Genomic DNA, 7,910 nt, shown 5'->3' with positions numbered 1-7,910 from the left:
TATCCTTAGGCTTGCATGAGTTCCCGCAACTGCCCGACGCACATCTCCAAGGAAGCAAGGGCCTCGCTATCAATTAGCCTTAGGCGCGCATGAGCCCCCGCGGCCGCCCGATGCACATCTTCGAGGAAGCAAAGGCCTTGTTATGTGAGATCCAATTAGCCATAGGTGCGCATGAGTCCCTGCGACCGCCCGACGCACATCTCCAAGGAAGCAAGGGCCTCGTAGTGAGGCCCAAATAGTCATAGGCGTGCATGGGTCCTAGCAACCACCTGGCGTGCATCTCTAAGGGGAAAGCCTCTTGCCTTAGACGCACACATGCTCCCCATGTCTCACTGAAGAGGCCTTGCTTCTCTTCATGAAGTAAGTGCCACCAGCAGGGCATACCCTCGTCGTGGCTTCGCACTACATGTAAAGTCTGAAGCTTCAAGAATATGCATACAAGGAGTGCCAGTAAAGACCCAATCATCATTAGGAATCAAGATAGAATTGGTGAAGGCAACTGAATGCGTTACTCATGATAACTTTCAAGGTTTCCAACACTTAGCAAAATATAAAGAAGCTTGAAGCGAAAATATGTCTTGGATGTGTAAGAACAACCATCATGTACAAGGTACGTATACGAGAAGTACGATGACCCTGAGGAGGATAGGGGTGTGACTCTGACATTCGTATCAAAAAAATAATGGTTGCACAGAGCTTTAAGTGTTTTAAAAAGAAAGAAAAGAGGAAAATTTTGAATGCAAAGATGATAAGGCTCAGGCTTGGTTCTCCTATTTATACATTGTTATCCAAAAAGCAGGCATGGGTGACATGGCAGATGTTTTTAACACATGGCTGACACCTGGCAGAAGTTCTGTTCGACCATCGACCAGTGAGATTCCCCTGACGTAACATTTGGATTTTATATACTACCAGCCTGGTCGTATACTCCATATATTTTGAGATAATCTTGTACAATTATAATCATATCCAAGATTATCTCCCATGATCCATGATGATCCGATTATTTAGGAAAGAATATCTGTAACTAATTTGTGTAATCCTCCTTGAGCCTATAAATAGAGAGAAATAGCTAAAGGAAGGGACTTTTTGGCTGATTTAAGTTTATACTTTACAAGAGAATTAGAGCTATTATCTTACGATTGTATTATTCATCTCTCTCAGGCCTGTGAAACTCAGAGAACCCTAGTTCTTTGATCACTCCTTTGAGAATAAATATCAATAATAGCTTAAGTGGACGTAGGTCATTACCAATTCATGGGGCCGAACCACTATAATTTTTTGTGTCATTTACTGTTCTTTCCATTAGAGCTATTTCAGCACCTTCATTCACATCAAGCATTTGACTCTGTGTCAATTGACCAAATCGAGGGTCAACATTCTGATGCTTTCATTGAGAGCTTGAGACGAGGTTGTTGAAGCACTAATGGCAAAAACAACAAAAAAGACTGGGCAAGCGGCTGGCGCTGCACCATCTCAACCTCCTCCTCCGAACATGGTTGAAAATGAGCCACACTTGGAATTTGATGAGGAGGAACTGGACTCCGAAATGCTGAGAAATACTCTGGGGGTATTGCAAGATGAATTGGCCAATCTGAGGGCCAGTCAAGAAAGTGCTGCGGAGACTATGGCGCGACAACAGCAAGAAATAGAGCGCTAGCGCCAAGAGCTGAGTGAAAGACAGGCGGAGGTGGACCGTCGTCAGAGGGAGGCCATGGCAGCCCTCGAAGCAGCCCTGCAATTGGCTAGGATTCAAGCTGCACCTGCCTCACAGCCTGATCAACCCTCGAATAGGCCACCTCAAAGGGGTCCCAATCCTAGCCCTCCGATCCAGCCAATGAGCCCTCAAAGGCCCGATCAGCCACCAATGCCTTAGGATGATGTCCCACCAAGGAATACTGAGATGCAACCTCCATCCCAGGTTGGTCGAGGAAATCCCCCACAACCAAGGCAGAATAGGGCCGGGCAGCAGCCTCGTAGTCCTAGAAGCTAAGGGGGTGAAGAGTCGAACCTACCGAGCAGGGGACAGCGTCCTTCTGGCAACAGAAGGAACTCGGAGATAAGCTCTACAGTCAGGGGCCCCCCACGACATGATAATGTACGGGGACCTACCGACCAGCGCAGGCCTCCCCCTAACGCTCGGGAAGTTCCAGCCCGAGGAGGCAACCGAGGGGACAGTCAGTCCCACCATAGCCAATCGAGGTTCAGAGATGGTCATGGATACAATGAGGTCGACTCAGGCAGAGGGAATGCCAGTCGGAGAAATGAAGAAAGAGGTGGAGTCAGAAGTCCACCACCTAGAGAAGACCAACAAGCGAGACGTAACGCTGGGGGGCAGCCCAGAGAAAACAACGTCTTTAACCGGCTCGGAGTAAGCGAGCAACGGCGAAGAGACGAAGACTTAAGGGATGTACTCAATGACCGTCGGGAACGACACGACGAGTACATTCCCCAGGCAGCAGAGGCCCCAATGATTCCTGAAGCCGTGCAAGCCCAGATAGATGCCCTGAACCAAGCAGTGCAACAGCTGGTCGGGGGAAGAACGTCTCACATCGAGTACGACAGGAGAAGGGGCACTCCTTTCGTTCAGAGGATAGTTGTGGCAGAGACTCCCAGTAAGTTTAAGATGCCCACACTTCCAAACTTTGACGGGTATGGTGACTCGGTATCTCATGTCAACAAGTTTGAGATACAGATGGACATTCAGAAGGTGTCCGAAGACGCTCGGTGCAGGATCTTCCCTGCAACACTTTCTGATACTGCACAGAAGTGGTTTTTTAAATTCCCTCCTGCAAGTATTGTATCTTGGGTGATGTTCGTAAAGGAGTTTTACGGACAATTCTATGTGGGTCGTGTGCACCCAACTGAGGCAAACCAGCTGGTTGAGATACGCCAACAAGAAGGAGAACCACTGAAAGATTACGTCCAGCGCTTTATGCGAGCAGCTGCTGGAGCCAAAACAGTGGAAGACGAAGGCAAAATGATGGCCCTAACTGCAGGAGTTAGGCATCGTACGCCTCTTTGGAGGAGCCTCAGGAAGCATGGGGTTAAGACTACCCAAGAATTCTTGGATTGAGCTGATCGATACATCAAGCTCGAGGATGCCATTGCCAGCGAGGGAAAGACCCCAAGCAAAGATAAGGGGACTGAAGACCCCGCCAAAGCCGCCATTGGGTCAAAACCCAACGGCAACGGGAATGGCAACGACAAAAACGGAGGGAAGAGACCCCATAATGAACCTTCTACCTCCAAGAATAAGCGCGCTAAAGGCAACCGTTATGAGCCATGGTTCACTAACTACACTGCCCTTGTCGAGTCTCGAGCAGAGGTGTATCAGGCCACAAGTTCCAGTGTGCCTTACAAAAGATCCGCTGCCATTCAAAAGGATATTTCGAAAAGGGATACCACCAAGTTCTGTCGTTTTCATAATGACTATGGACACGATACGAACGAGTGCAACCAGCTGAAAGATGAAATGAGTACCTTATTAGAGAAGGACACTTGAGGAGATACGTACGGGCCTCGGGGGCTTCCCAATGAGAGGCTCCAGGTGGCAATGAGCTGGCGCCTGCACACCAACCCTCGTCACCTTTCCAGCCTGATCCCGTAGCTGGCACTTTACTCACCATCTACGAAGGCCCGCACCTTGCGGGAAACAGCGGGAAGGCAAGGGAACGATATGCTCGGACCCTACGCCATGACCAGGACATCGAGATGATGACTGTGGAGGACCGGGCATCAAAGAAGGCTCGGTCAGAGGACGGTGAAATAACCTTCTCTGATAGCGACGCCCAACATGTCCAGTTCCCGCATTCCAATCCGCTGGTCGTGGATGTTCAAATTGCCAACATGATGGTAAAGAGAGTACTGGTTGATACAGGAAGTTCAATTAACATCCTGTATAAATCTTTGATGGAATGCATGAAATTGTCCGTCAAGGACTTGGAGCCCTGCAACCAAACAATTTACGGTTTCAATGGTGAGGGACTCGCTCCAGCAGGGTCAATCAGGCTTCCGGTAACAACAGGTACAACGCCTGCTACCAGGACATTACTCACTACTTTCATAGTGGTCGATTGTCCTTCGGCTTACAATGCTGTAATTGGAAGACCCATACTGGTTAACCTTCGGGCCATCACCTCAATATGGCACCTGGCCATGAAATTCCCAACAGACGCAGGGGTAGGACGCGTGTTGGGAAATCAGAGGGAAGGAAGGGAGTGCTATAATGCCTCAATTACTAAGGCCAAGAAGGGAATGTCGAGGAGCACTCTCCCAGAAAGGTTGCAGATGGCCATTGATATACAAGCCCAATCAGGTGATGAAGTCACCAAATAGGGTGTTGCCCAAAGTGAGGATAGAGACTTAGATCCTCACTTTGGGGATTTTGAGGAAGATGTTGGACCTGTCGAGGACCTTGAGGAGGTCCAGCTTGATGAAAAGTTTCCGACTAGATTTGTAAAGGTCGGCAAAAATTTGGAAGCAACAACAAAGCACGCACTGGTGGAATTTTTAAGGAAGAACTAGGAAGTTTTTGCCTGGTCACATAAAGACATGGCTGGGATAGATCCTGCAGTCATCAGCCATGTCTTGAACATCGACAAAAGCTTTCCACCCGTGCAACAGAAAAGAAGGCTACTCGATAAAGATAGATCGAAAGCCTTAAAAGAAGAAGTTGAAAAACTAAAGGAGAATGGGTTCATCAGGGTGGCGTTTTATCCATCATGGGTCTCTAATCCAGTACTGGTTCCCAAGCCTAACAGCAAATGGTGAACCTGTGTGGATTTCATAGACCTTAATAAAGACTGCCCTAAGGATTGCTTCCCACTCCCAAGGATCGACCAGCTGGTCGATGCAACTGTAGGACATGAGATCCTCTCTTTCATTGATGCATACTCAGGATACAATCAGATTAGTATGCATCCCCCTGACGAGGATCACACTAGCTTTCAGACCGATACAGGGTTATACTGTTATAAAGTAATGCCCTTCGGATTGAAAAATGCTGGTGCAACTTACCAGCGACTAGTTAACCACATGTTTAAGGAGTTGATTGGAGTAAACATGGAGGTATACGTGGATGACATGCTGGTAAAGTCAAAAAAGGCAGAAGGACATGTGAAGGATTTACAAGAGTGTTTCGATGTTTTAAATAAGTATCAAATGAAGCTAAATCCTCTCAAGTGTTCCTTCGGAGTAGGTCAGGGAAATTTTTGGGGTTCATTGTCAATTCGAGGGGAATCAAAGCCAATCCCAAAAAGATCAAAGCCTTGATCGATATGAAATCATCGGTAAAAATCAAAGATGTGCAAAGTTTGACTGGAAGGATTGCCGCATTCAATAGGTTTATTTCAAAATCGATCGATAAATGCGTCCCTTTCTTTAATCTACTTAGGGGCAACAAGAAGTTCGAGTGGACTGAAGATTGTGAACAGGCTTTCCAAGTCTTAAAAGCCCACATGGCACAGCGTCCTGTCTTATCAAAGCCTATAGATGGAGAAACTTTGTTCATTTACCTGGTGATCACCGAATATGCTACTAGTGCGGTGCTAGTAAGAGAAGAAGAAGGCATACAAAAGGCAGTGTATTATGTAAGCAAGAGGTTAATCGGGGGCGAATTGAGGTATCCCCCCATTGAAAGATTAGCCTATTGCCTAATTTTGGCTTCGCGAAAGTGACGTCCTTACTTCCAAGCCCATCCAATCACAATCTTAACTGATCAGCCCCTTCGACAAGTTCTACAAAAGCCTGAGGCTGCTGGTCGTTTGTTGAAATGGGCAGTTGAACTCAGGCAGTTCGATATAACATACGCACCGTGAGCAGCAGTAAAAGGAGAAGTCTTGGCTGATTTCATTGCTGAATTTACTAAACTCCCAGACAGCGAACAGAGCGAAAATCTTAGTGTGCCTAAGCCTCAAGACGTAGCTACTTCGTGAAAGCTTTTCACTGACGGATCGTCCAACGAATCTCACACGGGAGCAGGAGTGATATTGATAACGCCAGAAGGGCATCAATTTCACTGTGCAATTAGGTTTGATTTTGCCGCTTCAAACAACGAAGCCGAGTATGAAGCCCTACTCGCTGGGTTAAGGTTGGCCAAAGACATGAGCATAAAAGTGCTGGATATATACATTGATTCACAGCTGGTAGTGAATCAGGTCTTAGGGGAGTATCAAGCACGAGGTCTGAAAATGGTGGCCTATCTGAACAAAATCAAAGATATGTTGGCACAATTTGAGAAATATACCCTCTAGCAAATACCTCGAGATCAGAATTCAAACGCAGATTCCTTAGCCAAACTTGCCAGTGCGAAGGATGCTGACATTTTAAATATAGTGCCAGTTGAGCCGCTACGCGAGCCAAGCATACGAGCAGATGAAACCAATATGGAGGTTTGGTTAGCAGATACATGGATGGCACCATACTGGGAGTATCTCACGAGTGGTGTACTACTAGTAGATAGAAACAAAGCCAGGACTCTTCAGAGACAGGCTGCTAGGTACATACTGGTCGATGGTGTTCTATACCAAAGAGGATACTCCATGCCACTGCTCAGGTGTGTTACTCTAGAAAAGGCTAAAGAACTGATGAAGGAGGTACATGAAGGCTTCTGTGGAGATCACGCTGGGGGGCAGAGCTTATCAAAGAAGATTCTGAGGCAGGGTTATTTCTGGCCGACCATGAATGAAGACTCGATGGAGTTTGTGCGAAAGTGTGATAAGTGTCAGAGGTTTTCCAAGATCCCACGCGCAGCTCCTAATGAGTTAAAGCATATGCAAAGTCCATGGCCCTTCGCAGTATGGGGTATAGATTTAATCGGGTCCTTGCCAACAGGAAAAGGTGGAGTAAAATATGTAGTTGTAGCAGTCGACTACTTCACCAAATGGGCCGAGGCCGAGCCACTTACAACCATAACGACAAAGAAAGTACTTGATTTTGTCATCAAAAACATTATTTGTTGATATGGATTGCCCAGAAAGATTGTCTCGGAAAATGGCACCCAGTTTGACAGCGACCTATTCACAGACTTCTGCGAGAGGCATGGAATCATCAAGAGCTTTTCTTCAGTTGCACATCCACAAGAAAATGGGAAAGTCGAAGCGGTAAATAAGACATTGAAGGATACCCTGAAGAAAAGACTCGAGGAAGCCAAAGGTTCATGGCCAGAACAGCTACCTGAAGTACTTTGTTCGTATAGAACTTCTCATCGGACAGCAATAGGTCATACCCCGTTTTCCTTAGCATAACGGTATGAAGCTATGTTGCCAGTCGAGTTAGATCCGCCCTCACATCGAAGAATCACATACGACCAAGACCAAAATAGCCAGCTGTTGATGGAGTCCCTAGACTTGGTTGAGGAGAAACGAGAGAAAGCCCAACTCCGAGTAGCTGCGTACCAGCAAAAAGTCGCTTAGTATTTTAACTCTAAAGTAAAAGAAAGAAAGTTCAACATCGGAGACTTAGTACTTCGAAGAGTTTTCTTAAACACCCGGCTGCTGGAGTACTCGGACCAAATTGGGAAGGACCTTACCAGATTGAAGAAGTCCTTCATCCAGGCACATACAAACTTGCACGCTTAAATGGAGATCTCGTTCCGCGCTATTGGAATGGAGAACACTTGCACAAGTATTATCAGTAAACAGTCCTTCTTAAAGGACTGGCTTGTATTAATTTTTACTTTTTACAAGTTTTGAAAAGGGGTTAGTCATGTTATATGGCTAATCTCTTATAAGTGTAAGATCTTTTAAAGATCACGCGTAAAGACATGTTTAGTCCATTTAAATATGAGAATTATAAGGGACTGTGCGCAGCCAGTTGTTCTTTCCAAACTTTGTAATTTTTTACAAGTATTTGTTCATTACGTGTGTTGTTTTGCTGTATTATAATTTTTGCATTTTATACCGAGCAGT

Source organism: Humulus lupulus, chromosome 5 (assembly GCF_963169125.1).
Source record: "Humulus lupulus chromosome 5, drHumLupu1.1, whole genome shotgun sequence".
In the NCBI taxonomy this organism is placed as follows: Eukaryota; Viridiplantae; Streptophyta; class Magnoliopsida; order Rosales; family Cannabaceae; genus Humulus; species Humulus lupulus.
The sequence above is the reverse complement of the archived record's forward strand: the minus strand, read 5'-3'. Positions refer to the sequence as shown.